A 16,648-nucleotide genomic window follows, 5' to 3' on the forward strand; every position below is an offset into this window, starting at 1 on the left:
TTAAATATGCAGTGACAATGTCAACCTTTCGATTTATTGGATGTAATGAATCATATAAAAAGACGACGCTCGGATTTATGATTCTGAGGCAAGTTTAAAATTATTTATATATGCTGATTGCTGTATCGTATTTGGTTTCTTTGTATAGGATTATGTTTTGATTACTGATTTTTTAATATAATACTCGTAACTATATTATATTATTCATCTAACTGTACTATTTTTATCGTATTAAAAGTTATATAATTTCTGTTAATTTCGTTATTTAAAAATTTTAATAAAATATTTCGTAATTTCAATTTTAGTCTTAAATAAAATTATAGGAAATGTGTTTGTATTGGCTACATTAAAAAAATTCAATACTATTTTTTAATTTCAATTTCTTCTTTAATTTTATGTTGAAAAAAGTTTTAAGAAACAATTACAAAAACTGAAATAGGATTAATTTGATGGGTAAATAAAAAATCATTTTAGCTAGAAAAAACACATATGTTGAGCTTTATCGTTATTTTATTATGTGTGAAAATGTTAGTCCAAAAAAATACATTTATAATGCACTTAGTTACCTTATCACGAGCAATGAAGCTTTTTAATGAAATAAAAATGTAAAAAATATATATTTATATATTGCGCAATAAAGCGTAAAAATAAACATTATGATGCCGCGTAGTTAAATGTATAATTTAAGAATTATTTTTAAAAATACAAAACATTTTTTTTTTTTAATAGTCACGCTTTTAATTTAAAAAAATATATAATTACATTTCAAAACTTGAAAATATTTGTACCATAAATTAATATATATTCTCTTTCTAATAATATAAATGTAATTATTTATTTTTTTTAATTTCGTCAAAGCAAATGTTAAAAATTATTCTATATTCTTATAATGAAATTGTCGGTATAAAATCAGTGTGTGATTTTAGATGTTAATCGAATGATTATATTTTTATGGCAAGACAATGTAAATATAATTTCTATACATCGAAATTAATTCACATAAAATAAGTCCTAAATGTATATTACTAAAGTTGCGCTATAAAATATATATATGTGAGATAATTTCCTTCTCGATCGCTCGCGTCTCAAGTGACGAGAGTGAGTGAGAGATAAGAGCATGCGGTCCGCATTCTCAAATTAGTATTTCATCCCCCGCCCCTGATACATACTTATCTTAAAATGTGATTAAACATCAAACAAAAATCTTCTAAAGCACACCGCAAGGAACATATAATTTCGCTTAGATGTGAAAAAATTTAATATCACTGATTTTTATAATTTGTAGTATATTCAAATACATTTTTTATCAAGTCTAACTTTAACTTTTATAATATAAATATATTGGCAATTATTTTTGGTTAATTTTTAGTTATAAAAATAGCAAGCCTTAATAGCATAACAATCATTTAATGTTGTTATGTTGTGAGTAATAATTATATATAATATTAGATAGGTTGTTTGCCAGTGAAGATATGTTGTAATTTTGGTCTACTATTTTAAGTACTCTATTGTACATGTGCATACTTTATTATAATTATTATTTTAACGGTATTTTTTATTGAAACGACCAATTATATATTTTTTAGATGAACGTGATTAAAACAAATTATAAAATATTACTTTATGATATAATTTTTATAATAAAATTTTACATTAAAATGTATGTAGTTAGCATTTGTATAAGTGAACTTAGGTTGTGCTAGACATGTTTTTATGCATTAAGATATTTTAGAAATGTCTATAAAAAAATATGCATAATATATATATTATGTAAATGTATATTTTCTAAAATATTTTATTACATAAATAAATATGTCTAACACAACGTAAGTCCACCTATAAAATTGTTAAAATAATAAATTTAATAAGATATTTAGTATGTATCAGAGCTACTGTATTAATTGACGGAATAGTGCAGGTAGTAAGTCCCGCTATTATGAGCGAAAAAGCGCGTCTTCGTCAATAGCACGACCAATCATGATTTCTCACGCTTTCTTGTATTACTCTAACAAGCGGTTTAAAAATGGTTTTGTGAAGAACGTGCTAGTGTGTATAGCGATCTACCCCCTTCCTAAATCGTACGTGATTTTAAAGCTGTTAAAAAAAACAAATCAAAAGCTTTGTACATATTATATAAAAAAAGTTTGCAAATTTTTCATTCCTGATTATTAAACAGGCGATTCGCTCGTAATTTATAATATGTTTTATAAATTGCGACTACCAACTTTATACAACATTCAATTATGGCAATCTGATTTGAACGGCGTGTAGAAGAGCAATCGACCGAAATTACCTTCTGGTTGGTCTATGGCCCGTTTGTGTAATAAAATCCTATTAATATGCGAAAGCTGAACGTACCCTGTACTAGGCGGGGCAATAACGAACAAATAAACTTTTAGTGCCTTTAGCAAATTTTATAAGTTCACCTACGTATACCACGCGTACTTTTTTACGATCGTCAAAATTTCATATAATTACATAGAAAAACCATCGCGAAACGGCGTTAAATTAAATTAATCACCACTCACAATAATTGTCGTTTCTATAGAGCACAATTAGCGGAGTATATAGCCATAAAATTATATGAATAATAAAGTTCAACTCGAGACAAAGTGCCATAAGTCAAATTTATACGGCCATAATGCGAGAGCAAAGTTTCGCTTTTTTATTATGATACTAATTGCTTTTTTATATACGTCGGTGTATTGTCGTAAAATGTTTTTGTTTGCTATAATAATTGTATTGTTTATATTTTATATATTATTACGTAACATTAATCATATTTGATGGTTGTATGTTTGCGGGAACAAATAATTAGTAAGTAGTTGAACGGACACTAAATCTAAAAGGTCCGGAGCGGCTTTGCAATTTAGAATTAATTTCATCTGAAGTTTCCTAATTAGCTAAATTTATAATAGTGATTCTGAGTAATCATTTAATTCTTATTTTATTATTTTATATGAAAATAACATACGATAAAAATATGTTAATTAACTAACATTTACAGTAGCGTGCAAAAAAATTGATCACCTTTGATTTTTTAATTTTTTATTTGACTAAATATGTTTGATATCTTTAAAATTCTGTAAATACTAAAAAAGTAATTAAAATAAAAAATTTGATAAAAATCAGTATTAAAATTAATTATAGTCCAGTGTTTTTTTTAAGGAAGAATATAGATGCACACTCTTTCTCACCTTAATCACTTCTAAGGGATATCCACATTTATATCTTTAAAAAAGTTTTTGGGAATAATCTCTAATAAAATCACGTCAACATATTTGTAGCTTCACTAAATCTTCCCCAAGGCTAACCATTTTTACCTTTAATCAGTTTTACTATTATTTTCACATCTTTTCTCTTTGATAAGCAAACTTACAAATATAAATTAAAACAATTTATTTTTCAAATATTAATAAAATAATAAAAGATCTGTTTTTTAAGTAATTATACATATGTGATTGTAATTATCTTTATAAATTATTTTTTAATTTAAGCACGTGTCTTTTGTGGGTATTTTTAAAACAAATATACTGATATATTCAGGACAGTAATATTCATTAATAATTATTTAAGATACATATCTTATTAATTTAACTCTTTTAATATGATTTTTAATTTTTAAGTATATAATTTAGAGTAAAATTTTGTGCTTATAATAGCTAATTTGAGCAATTAATTTTGTATGTGATTATTTGCTTATTAGATTATTAACTATATTCTCTAATTTTGATTAATAATGCAAATATTATTTTTTTTTAATTTTGTAAAAATGTTATGAGTTAAAATTTAGTTTATTATTATATAGAAATCTGATAACTTCTTAAAAAATATGAAAAAGACATTTAAAAATCACAGTATAAATATTCTCACAAATTTAATTGCATTTAGTAACACTATTATATTTTTTTTTTAATGTATACATATATAAATATTATTTAGAAAACTTTTAAATACGCAACTCTGTGAGTAACTGTAATAATAAGGTCTATTTAGCGATGCTATCTGTTTAATACGTATACGGTTTTTTAATGCTAGAGAATCACATTGAGCACTATTATTAAGATTTAAATTAAGATAGTGGGTTAGCTAAAGACCATTACCATTATTGGTGATAGCCTTTTAAATTTTTAACGATCGACAATATCCTATTGTATTTATATATGTTAGTTTAATTATTCTTAATAAAATCTTTACACCGTGTAAAATTGGTAAAAATGTATTTAATATAAATTCATTGTGTATTTAACTATATTTTTTCATATGCACAATAAATATATAAATAATTATTGTAGTGTTTTTAACTATCTGAAGATGAAAACAAAATTATTGGAGCAGTATTTTTGGATTTAAAAACCGTAAACAGAGATATAAGTTATTTATTAAATAGTTAATTAATTATTTAAAACATAAAGCATAGTGTTTCTTCAAAAGTGGGAATCATATGTATCTAACGGCGTAACAGAGATCCGGATTAAGACTATTATTTTAAAAAATAGATATTAATAATAGTATGATTATTGATTACGCTTCAAATTGATGTGATAATAATGTCTGCTCTTGTTGACAACCCAAGATCCACTGATCAACGTGGCTCAAAAATCCTTGCCCGCTGGCGAAGATTTTTTTTTTTTTTTTTAAATCGAAAAATGCTTTTCTTAAAAAATCTTAATCACACAATTTTATATTTTCCGAATAGCAGTTTTAAAATGGCTTTGAGAACCATTTAAAAATATAATAAAAATTAAATTATTGACTACAATTTATTATATTGTATATAAATAATATTTATATTACTAACTATTTTTATAATTTATTTATCTACATTTCTTAAATAATATTTTTATACATATCCTTATAATTATTATTCATTTATTTATTTTGAGTACATTATTATTTAACGAATGTTTTAATATATTAAGCTTATCATTTATTTGTTAATTATTTCTTGCGCGTACGGTGGAATTCTTTCCCTTTCGCTTGCTCGCTTGTTAAGTGACGACAGGGAGAGAGATAAGGGCATGCTTCCGCACGCCCTTATAAAAAAGGAAATTGTGTGATTAAGATTTTTTAATAAAAGCGTTGGTCTTTTTTGATTATTTATTAAAAAAAATAACACTTTCTTTCGCAAGCGGGTGAGGATATTAAGAGTTTTGAGCCACGTTGAACAGTGGATCTTGGGTTGTCAACTAGAGCAGACATCATCTTTTCTCCAAGATGTTGTCTTCTCTGTAAGCGATATATCCAAAAACCATATTGAAATTCTTTCTTTAATATATAACGTAGTTGGAACGGAAACATTTGTGTCTTTCAGAGTATTTTTCTGCTGCCTTAATGGTCCATATTTCAGACGCATAAATGCATATAAAAAATATTTTGATTCTTCCCAAATTTTTGCCGAAACACCTCTGTTTTTCCCATTTTTTACAAGACAAGACATCGCATTTTTAGCCATTACAGTTCGCTTTCTAATTTCGGGTTCACAACTTCCATTTTTAGTTTATAAATATTTAAGATACATAACGTCTTATACTATCTCTACTGCTTGTAGTTTTTATTTTTTCGCGCAGGACATCACTTAGCTTTTTTTTTACTTTGGTCATGGATCTGTTAATCTTACTCTTGCGGTTAAATAGCTCACCTATTTCCCTGTGGTATAAGTTTTGAATTATGTAGACAAGGTATGTTGGAATTACTATATTTCACAATAGATTCTAGAGGCATTCCGACTTTACACAATCAAATGTCTTCGTATGATCTACGAGACAAAGAACTACTGGATCCTTGTTGTCTAGACATTTCTCAATAATTAGGCGATTATTGGGTATATATCTCTATAGGTATTAGCCCAATTTAAACCCCATTAAATTGCTTCCATAAAACGAAACTTTCCTTAGAGGATCAATCAGGAGTCGCCACACAAAAGCATAACGTACCCTTGAAAAAGTACTTTACAAACTGTTTGAAACAGATTAAGTTTTGTTTATTAGTATTCAAGCAACCTGCTCTAAATTTAATATTAAAGTTTCAACAAAAATAAAATTTATCAATATCCTTAGATCGAAATTATTCAACATCAAATATTCAAACCGCGCACTGAGAAACTTTTCAGTGGCTCCGTTGCGTCGCCAGCCCGATTTCCATGCACGCGTGTGTCAAGGGTCGGAAAACTCTAACTGATTGCGATTCCATACCGCTTCTTCCAGGGCTCTTGGAATACGATATGGGATATAAGCTTTCTTGAATATGATGATACGGTCGCAACGTCCAAGCCGGCGTCGATGAGCAAAACTGGAAACTTTGATATTAAAGCGCGACCGCAGTGGAAGGAAGGAAAAAGTTTCTCCACAGCGAACTTTTGAAAAGTAATCACCAACCCGCCGATGAACGCCACCCTTTGGTCCCCCCTACGTGATGCCACGACATCTGCAGCTAGGGGGTGGTGAGAAGAATCTGGATGCAGTTGCGGTTTGGAAATGAGGTATTAGATTGCCAGATCCTTTTTAAAACTTAGATACATGTATTGTTTCCAAAATTTAATTTTAACTTTTAATTCAAAAATCTTAGATGTTACTTGTTAAAAGTTAATGGTATGTGTATATATGTAATAAAATTATTCAATAAGAAAAACAATATTTTTTTATATATATTTGCATTTTAATTGGCATATTATGATTCAATATACTATATTGTTTCTTTATAGTAATTTAAATTAGATATATAGATCATTTCTAAGTATTCTAGTGAATAGTACATTACATTTTATTATCTATTAGATCGTCAATAAATCAAAAATAATAATAAACCACAGTGAAAATCCAAGAACCGCAAACAATATTTAAAAACCTTTTTTTTAATATTTCGTTGTAGCTTAACAGATTTACATCTATCTAATTAATTATAAATTATTGTGTGTATTAATATTTATACGGAATAAATGCCACTTTTTAGCTAGAGTCAGTTTTTATTAAAATCTGTTGCTATGGCTCGAACCCGTAGCTTCTGGGTTTATAGTCTAGAATTTTTCGACTACGCTTTTCCGAAATTTTATCATAAATAATGAATGATTAAAAAAACTGTTTTTAATCAAAAATAATACATTTTGCTTTTTATGATTTATTATTAGTTGATTGATCATAATGTGACTGTAAAGAAAACATAAAAATGTTTTTTTCTTTGAAACTTTATTATTTAATCAATGGATTAAATTTACATTTAGACAGAAAGTTAGTGCTAATAATTTATAATATTAGCACTAACTTATTTTACGGTTTGAGATTCATAAAACTGTTATAAAACATATATAATACCTGGGAAATACAATTTTAATTTGTACAATGATGTATAAAATAAGTTCACTTACCAGTTGATTGGGAAAAGATGACGTTGTTATGGAAAAACTAATCCAAATGACCAAAGAACTGGGTCTAAATTAAAAAAAATATATATTAATTTATTAAACAGCTATATAATAATATATTGTACGCTATACATTTTTTTATATAGAAAAAAATACATGTTTTGTGAGATAGTTTGTACTTAAATATATGTTTTATACAAAAGCTTTATGATATAATATTCGTATTTAAATAAATAAAGTTATTGACATTTGGTATTTATAAATTTATTTTACTTATTCTTTAAATTATTATTTATTTTCTTCAGGAATAATTAAAATACTTATATATTAAATTAGCGTAGAACTTTAAAACTTTACATATAAATTTAATATATATACATATAAAGATTGAATTAAATCTATGCAGCAAGCAAAATAATGCAATGTAATATTGCTAGGCCTACCGGTTAATGCCAAGTTTCCCGCTATGTGCGCCGGCGCTGCATTGGCTACGCTACATAGGCACTTCACCGAGAATTATTAATTAAATAGAAGACCCTCTATATACTGCATGTTTCTATTAACATGCTTTAGGAGCAACCCTAGTAATTCTGTTATCCAAATCCAAGATATTTTCCATTAATAGGCAAAGCTAGATTAAATAAATTATTTTATCTTGGATCACTCTTCGCGTTGACTCACAAAAATATATTAATAATATAATATTTTTTTTTGGGCTTGAAAAAATGTTTTTTTTTTTGCAAATTTTAGTATTTTTTTATATATTTTAAGAGTTGCAAATTATTAAAAATAGGGTAAAGCATCATAAAATAAATTATTAAAATATAATTTGACTCTCAGGTTTTTTCTAGACCCAAATTTTAAAAGTCTTTTTAGGCACTTTTAAAGGGACTCAAGATTTTGATTATTTTTTGTTTAAGTCATGAAAAATTTTTATGTAAAAAAACATTATTTGTGGACAAAAATAAGTACGATATTTAAAAAATTATTGAAACAAACTTAAATATTTTATTTGATATTTATTTTAATTTTGATTATTACAAATGTTTTATTCGAAATTATTTTATCAGTTTTGTAAGGCAAAATATGTTTTTAAAAACACCAAGGCACTTAAAGACGTATCACATAGCTTATTCCTAGTTTTTGTGACAAATATTTTAGCCGAAAAAACACTCACTCACTTTCTGTTGATGTTGGCTTAATTGTAAGTTGAACAAAAATTCTAGATTCGGAGTTCGCTTGCCAGTTGAGTCTAAAATCTGAATCTGTAGTTCAATTACAGTTTAAGGATTTTCACTTTTAAAATACAATGTCAAATTTATTTTAGAACTTAGAAAAGCTATTAGAGAAGTTAGAAAATTGTTAATATGATATTTGTTTTCGGTTAATATTAGAGTGTTATACCACCAATAAACAACGCAAAAATATTTTTTATTACATCCACAAAATCAAACAACCCTCCACACGCATAAACACTCAAGGGGTGAAAATTTTAATTATTCGATTACAATAAGCGAACTTTGCACGCCGCTGATACAATAGCAAAACAAACATTTATACACACACGCACCCTAATACTTTTCCGCTCGCGTGCGAAATCTGAACGCGGCCCTCGCAAAGCCTTAAAAAGGTTTTCTGGGGGTCTTTATGTGTGTGTACACAAATGCCATATACACATAGGATGTTCAAAAAGTTTCCGAACTCTCGGCAACAACGCGATCTGGGCTTTAAGACGTTGGCAACCTGCAATCTTCGCAAATAGTACCCCGCATAATTTTATTGTAAATAATTGCTTTATAAAATGATTCATGATTCTTTAACTTGTAATAGTATAAAATGGCTTTAGCTAATAACCATTAAATTTTAATCTATGTATAATTTTTAAAGTGAAACTTATTTTTAATAATAAATAGAGGTGATGACACTTGCATACTCATCACATTACAGCCCGTTCACGCGTTTCTGCGGCAAATTTTTCTTTTTAAATGATTTTTTAGGCATCTTCGTTTCAATATCGATTTTTAACACATAATTAAGTTGAATGGCTACAAGTTCATCTAATTTTGTTCTGATATATGTATAAAAATCACAAATAATTAAATATTGGTTCAGGAATTTTATGAACAACAGGCGTATATGAGTCTAATGTTTACACAAAGACAGGAGGTCTGCCTAATGCCCCAAATCGCTGCTTACCCTCAGAGAATTCACAAGAGGGCACATGATGACGAATAAAAATGACCGCTTTTGGGGTAATTTCCCCGACAGAGGCCCCGGGGGCCTCGGGGTCCCCCACGGAAGGATATCGGCGGAGGAGTCCCGCCGGACGCGACGCTTAGTTCTCATTAAGTGCTTGACAAATTTAACCGGATCGCGCTTAGGTACTTACCTACGCAGCAGGGCCAAATTGGATCTCTTCCACAAATTTAGATAACGCCGCCGCGCCCGAGACTTAATTTGAAATAATGACATTCACGGGGTGAAAGTTCGTTTGATACAGTGAATGTGGATTGGACAAATCGAGGAAGGGTGCTGAGGGTTAATTGGATTTTTTTATTCATGAAAATATATAAAAAAGATAGGGCACTCTTCCTTATTTCTTATTAAAAGGAACAAAATGCACATCGTTTTTTGCGGTATTGTCAATTTTTACACAATTGCCATATAATAATCTCACTTTCTGTTTAAAAGCTAATGATAATGTTTTTTTTTAAATTTAATACAAACATTGGATATCTTTATTAGTATATAATTTATATTCTGTTTGTTTTATCTTTTCTTAATAAATTAAAACCTCATATATTATATAAATTTATTAGAAACCAGTACTTCAGTTTTTTTAATGTATTTTTATTAATTCAATGATAATGGTAAAATAAGCATTGTATCTTGTTTTACTGTTATGATTACAATACTTAACAATTTTATTATTCGCACTTGGAAAGAAACGGTGTTTTAGCAGCTTGGCTAGAAGGAAGTATAGAGACATAACCTTACTGTCAATATATATATATATATATATATATATATATATATATATATATATATATATATATATATGTATATATATATATATATATATATATATATATATATATATATATATATATATATATATATATATATATATATATATATATATATATATATGTAGGATATAAATGCCTGTGGGAAATATTAAATATAAAAGCTTTCAAATTTCATTATCGTTGAACTTACATAGCCCCCGATTTTTTTTAGGCATTTTCTCAAAAGCTACGCTAGTTTAATAAATTATTATTTAAATAAAAAAAAAGAGATTTTGCTTTCGCCCCCCAAATCATTTAGATTTGTTAGCCTTTATCTAAATAAACCGTGATAAAACTTGTCATACGCGTTAAAAGCACCATAAAACAAATTATTTTTTAAGGTGGCGGCAGTTTGAAAGTGTGTTTATTTATTTATTATTTATTTTATTAATTTATTTAGCTTAATACCTAATTCATACACCTAAAAAGTTTTAACTAAACATACATATAATAATATATAACATAAACATAAAATAAAAATTACTTATTATTATAATTTTTTCTTAACCCTTTATATGCTAGGTGCAGATCACTGTTTACGACTTTTAAGTGCGAAATTCTGATTTATTCTATGCTCAATAAAAAATTTTAGTGCGAAATTAATTTTAATAAAAAGTCGCGTAATTAGTAAATTATACAGTAAAAAATTAAAATTAAAAATGAGACTACAGTTTCGCAGAGGGCGCGCCACCAGAGCTTCGCCCTTGACTTTTGAATGGCTGCAACTCCGCAGTACCGCTCTCAAAAACCCCTATTAAAAGTACTATAACGTCTTATATATCGCGTTGATAGAGCGCCTTATATATTTTTTTCAATATGTATGCTTCACAAATGAAAATAAAAGCAAGATAATTTGGAACTTTGTTTATATATTAAACTGTCTGTGTTAAGTGGCTATTTTAGATCTATGTTTTTATTTTATTTTAATGTTAAAACTTAAGGAGATATACCATGATAGTCTGTTGAGTTGGTGGGTGGTTAAGTTTATTTCAAAGAAGGGTGAATTAACTCAGAAAGATTACTGGCAAATTTGTTTGGAAGTAATTACCATAAATAAAATAGTTTCCGTCCGGAAATTGATTCTACGTCTTCTCAAATATCCCGCTAAATGCGTCCATTTAGATAAAATGTATTTACATCTGATGTTTTATACATGAAATATTAAGCCAGAAGCCTACAATTTCAAACACCCGTCGCTTCAGAGCACGCGCCTAAACTTTCCGACTTATTGATGATAAATTATAGATCGTTCCTAGGGACATAATCGTGCCGTGAGAGAAAAAAGGCGCTTTGAAAGATTGCCTACTTTAAAAATTACACTTTCATTTATCAAGCAAAAAAAGTGTATAAGAAAACTCACAAAGGAAAAAAATATCCTTTTTATATTATGTCTATACGAGACGGGTCATTTACTCGAGCCGTTTGCCTCGAGAAAATTAATTAAGGCAGGGGCCATCTAACGTTTTTATTTTATTGAATTTTGTAGTATTTTTTCGAAAATAAAATTATATATATATAGGTCAAAGAGGGTGGTACTAATTCAGAACATTATTTTTTTTACATATTAAAATTGAGACTCTTACTTAAATAAATAAAATCAATGCCAGAGTATGGTAAGGTATTAAAAGACTCTTTCTGGATATTACTTTTAACTAAAAAATATCACTATTTAATTAAAACGTTTTACTAGTATTTTTGTCGTGCACTCAAAGAACGTGTTAAGACATAAACCACTAAATTTGCAACAAGCTGCTTGTGATTAACCAATATATTATACCTTTATCTCAAACGAATGATTGATTGACTTTTATTTTTAATATAATCACAATGCCATTCTAATATAGGTCATCTTAAATTATTTTATTTGTTATTTAAACGCCGTTTTGTTTTTGTTTTATAGACAAGATCTAGATTTATTTTTGACATACACCATTTATTCGATAAAAAATATTTTCGATACATGACATAAAATGCTTATAGGCGACATTTTGTGTTATCTTTAATAATGGTAATACAGTGAATTAATACAATAATGTCAATAAAAATGAAATATTTCTTAGAGAACAGAAAATTTATTCTATAAAAAGGCATAAAAACATATGCATTACCATATTTATATTAATGTTTAGATATGTAATGGTTTCTGTTACTTCATTTACATTCATCAGTATGTTTAATACATATTGTTTTATTTATTAAAAAATATAACAAAGTTATTAGTAATTGTATTACAATGTAAGAGAAGTGGAGTAGTGACGCACAAGCATCAGTTTTTGGCATGAACATACAAAGTTCAAACAACCCCAAAAAACTTTTAGTATAAAACGTGTGTGCGCTGGCGGTCGATAATTCGTAAATATTTTACACAAGTTCACATTAAGCGCAACATTTCATGTCTATTTGTATACCCAAATACGGCAGCCGGTCAAAAGACCGTGCTTTAAATGAGCGCCGTCATATAAGCGCTGCGTCATAAGAGCGTTTACCAAAGTAGCGCTATCACAAAATAGCGTGCGTCAAATGCGCAGAGAGTCATAAGAGCGCAAAAATAACTTGATATATATCAAGTAATGAATATTTTAGGAATTATGTATACAAAATATAAGTAATTGCGAGAAATTTACTAAGAATTAAAATTCACGAGATATAGGCGGTAAAATTAGTATTTTGTGTGCCAGAGCGCAATGACGATTAAAATGATTAGACAATAATAATATTATTATTTATTAATTTTTACGTACATACGAAAGTATAGCTTCCCATCCCCATACATGCGATATATGCATATCAGTGTCGTGCGGTAACTTTGAAATAGGGCATGCGGTTAAGGAGGATAGGAACAAAAACTATATTTTAAAATTTATTACAATTTAGGTGAAGCTCGTAAAAAGCACGAATGCTCTCAACCTCACATATGCGCTACTATACAATTAAAATATTTAGTAAAGAAAATCGTATCGATGATTTCTTCAGTGCTCAATTTAAGGCAAATGTTGAATTAAATAATAAGAAAGTTACTGCAAACAGATATATTATTTCCAAATTAATTGACGTGATTTGCTTTTTATCTAAACAAGAACTTTCTTTTCAAGGACCCTCTGAAAATAATAATACCGTAAATGGAGGCAACTATGTTGAATTATTGTATTTTCTAAGTGAATCAGACACATTATTAAAAAAAGTGAGAATAGATTGTCAGCTCTTGCATTAATATCAATCGAAAAAAAACTTTTAGACAAATTAAAGATTTATAATGCGGTTATTGCTGACTTTTGTAAGAAGAAGCGTCGAATAAAATTAATTTTCAATAAAAATAAATACATAATATGTTTATAAAATAAAGAAAATAAATTTCATAATATAGTTTTGCTTAGCCCCCCCTAGCCCCCCATCTTATCAATATGTAATAAAAGTATAATTTTTTCACTATTTTCAACTTAAGAACGTCATTTGAAAATGTCGTAAATTTGGCACATATAAATTAGATTTAAATAATATAAAACTTGAAATCATCGACATTATACTTTTAGAAGGTCAACAACAAAAATAACAAAGGTGACCTTCGTGTCACTCTCGCATTAAAATAAATCGAATGAGAGATAGATATTTTAAAAATAAACAAACAACTTGCATTAAAATAATTCGAATTAGAGATAAATATTTTAAAAATAGACAATTGTCAACCATTGATAAAAAATATTTTTTTGTAATCTGAGATGCACGACATTTTAATCGTTATGGTTTATATGAACATAACATGGAGCATAACCTTGAACTAGTTTGAGCTTGTTTATGCAGCTCGAAATATTTAAAAAAAATTCAGTAGCTATGTGACAATGGTCATTAACGGTTGTGTTACATTTTTGTCGAATAAGTGTTTTCGTTTATAATAATATCCCTTTCGATGTTTTTAATTATAAAGTGATAGTGTAATTTAGTGTATGTGTTAGAATTAAGTAGTGTTTATAATAGTGTTTTTACGTGGGCCTATGCAAGGCCGTTGCAGCGGCGCGGAGCCGGGGCCATAACCGACGCCGACGCCCCGTGCCCCGCGCCCCCGCTAATCGTCCGACTAGGTAATGTCTCATCTTTAAATTTTCTGTCTTTCGAATATAGTTAACCCTTTGTGCTCGTAAGTCCATCTTAAAACTTTCAATGCATTTCAATTTAAAACACATTTTAGTAGTGTAAGTTTATTGTAAAATTTTTCATCGGAACATGGTCGTACACTTGTGATGTTAAGACCGTGTTAAACTGATATTGTAAAAATAAACAAACAACTTGCATTCAAATAATTGGAATTAGAGATAAATATTTTAAAAATAGAAAAAATTGTCAACCTTTGATCAAAAATATTTGTTTTGTTATTTGAGATGCACGACATTTTAATCCTTATGGTTGCATAACCTTGAACTCGTTTCAACTTGTTTATGCATCTCGAAATATTTAAAAAAAATTCAGTAGCTATATGACATTAGTCATTAACGGTCGTGTTACATTTTTGTCGAATAAGTGTTTTCGTTTATAATAATATCCCTTTCGATGTTTTTAATTATAAAGTGATAGTGTAATTAAGTGTATGTGTTAGAATTAAGCAGTGTATAATTCAAATTAGTGTATAATGGTGTTTAGTTGCACCGCGTGCACGGCGTGGCGCTGGCGTCCTTACCGATGCGCCCCCACTACCCCCCACTACCCGTCGCGTCAAGGTAATGTCTTTTTATTAATTTTCTGTTATGTGTCTTTCGAATATAGTTAACCCTTTGTGCTCGTAAGTCGACATCTGAGTGTATTCCAAGCGTTGCACTCTTACGTCGACAAAACTTACAATGCATTCATTGGCTTTGTGTTGGAGCTAATTTTGCCAATTTCAATTTATTAATGGTAAAAAAACTTGTGGTAAACACAGTTTAGTAATATTGAATTCTAAACTTATGCATATTAGTCAATAATCTTCAATTTACGAGTGTAAGTTTATTGTAATTTTTTTCATCGGACATGGTCGTACACTTGTGATGTTAAGACCGATACTTGACAGTTGTACGGTGTTAAACTGATTTTTTCCTTCAAAGGGCATCTATATTTTTATGATATGGGAAGAAACGGGATTATATGCCCTAATTGTGCATAATTCTTACTTAATATCGTGTGTCTGTTATGAAATTAAAACGATTAGAAAAAAAGAGCGAGATGCAAGCAGAGCTCGCTATCTCGCTCGCACTATTCAAATCAGCGGCTGGCAACTATGGACATTTTTAGCGGCAGCTCAAATACTAATATTAGTCTTTTCGAGCTAGTAAATTACTAACAATTAGTAATCTGTGTTTTAATGATTTATAAATACATATATTGATTTGTTTATACAAATTATCCATATAATTACGAATGACGATTTAATAATGGATGCTTAAGAAAGTGATGATGAATTTGATATTAACTGTGTTATTATTACTGTGATAGTAATACTACTGAAGGGCCGTATACCTGCCCTATTATACGCATTCATTGAAAGTTGAGTCGATAATTATTTGTCAATTTAATGAAACATTATAGAACAAATCTAATGATAAATTCAAAATCAGCGTTTCATTTTAGTACAAAATATACGTATATCGTACGCATGGGGATGGGGAGCCATACGTTTTTATGTACGTAATAATTAATAAATAATATTGTTTTCATTGACAAATCATTTTAATCGTTAATACGCTCTGGCACCTAAAATATTAATTTTACCGCCTATGTTTCGTGAATTTTTGTTCTTTGTAAATTTTTCACAATTTACCTATATTTTGTATACCTCATTCCTAAAATATATATTATTTAATTTTTTTCAAATATTTTTGCGCTCTTATGACGTGCTTTCTTTTGTCAAACGCTCATATGACTGTCTGCGCATTTGACGCGCGCTATTTTGTTACAGCGCTACTTTGGTAAGCGCTTATAATGCAGCGCTCTTTTGACACACGCTCATTTGTCCGCGCTTTTTGTGACGTTGCCCCAAAATACATATAGTTTATATTTTATGTAATAAGCTTTCTTATTATGCGATATCCCCGCTTTAATAGTACATAAAATATAACGCTATGCATATTAGAGGAGAAATAAAAATATTCATGATTTTTTTATACTCCTCGTGCAATATTTTACATTATGAGATGGAAATTGTTGGTCGTTTATTTTTGTATATCCCAGGAATGGTCAGAAAATTCGCGGATTT

The 16,648-nt window shown here is 28.3% G+C and overlaps 1 protein-coding gene across 2 annotated transcripts in view; it reads right to left on the bottom strand.

Annotated features, from left to right (window-relative positions):
• LOC148237287 (uncharacterized) overlaps positions 1 to 16,648 on the bottom strand; it is a 251,416-nt gene that overhangs the window by 219,743 nt on the left and 15,025 nt on the right. The window contains exon 2 of one of the 2 annotated variants that reach the window (XM_088205391.1): positions 7,364 to 7,427. The exons of the other annotated variant lie outside the window; for it this stretch is intronic. The gene's annotated coding sequence lies outside the window, so the exon portion shown is untranslated. The remainder of the gene's footprint in view (positions 1 to 7,363; positions 7,428 to 16,648) is intronic. 2 annotated transcript variants of the gene reach the window in all.

This window comes from Plectrocnemia conspersa, unplaced genomic scaffold (genome assembly GCF_051122295.1).
Source record: "Plectrocnemia conspersa isolate PC_06_02 unplaced genomic scaffold, ASM5112229v1 ptg000002l, whole genome shotgun sequence".
Lineage (NCBI taxonomy): Eukaryota > Metazoa > Arthropoda > Insecta > Trichoptera > Polycentropodidae > Plectrocnemia > Plectrocnemia conspersa.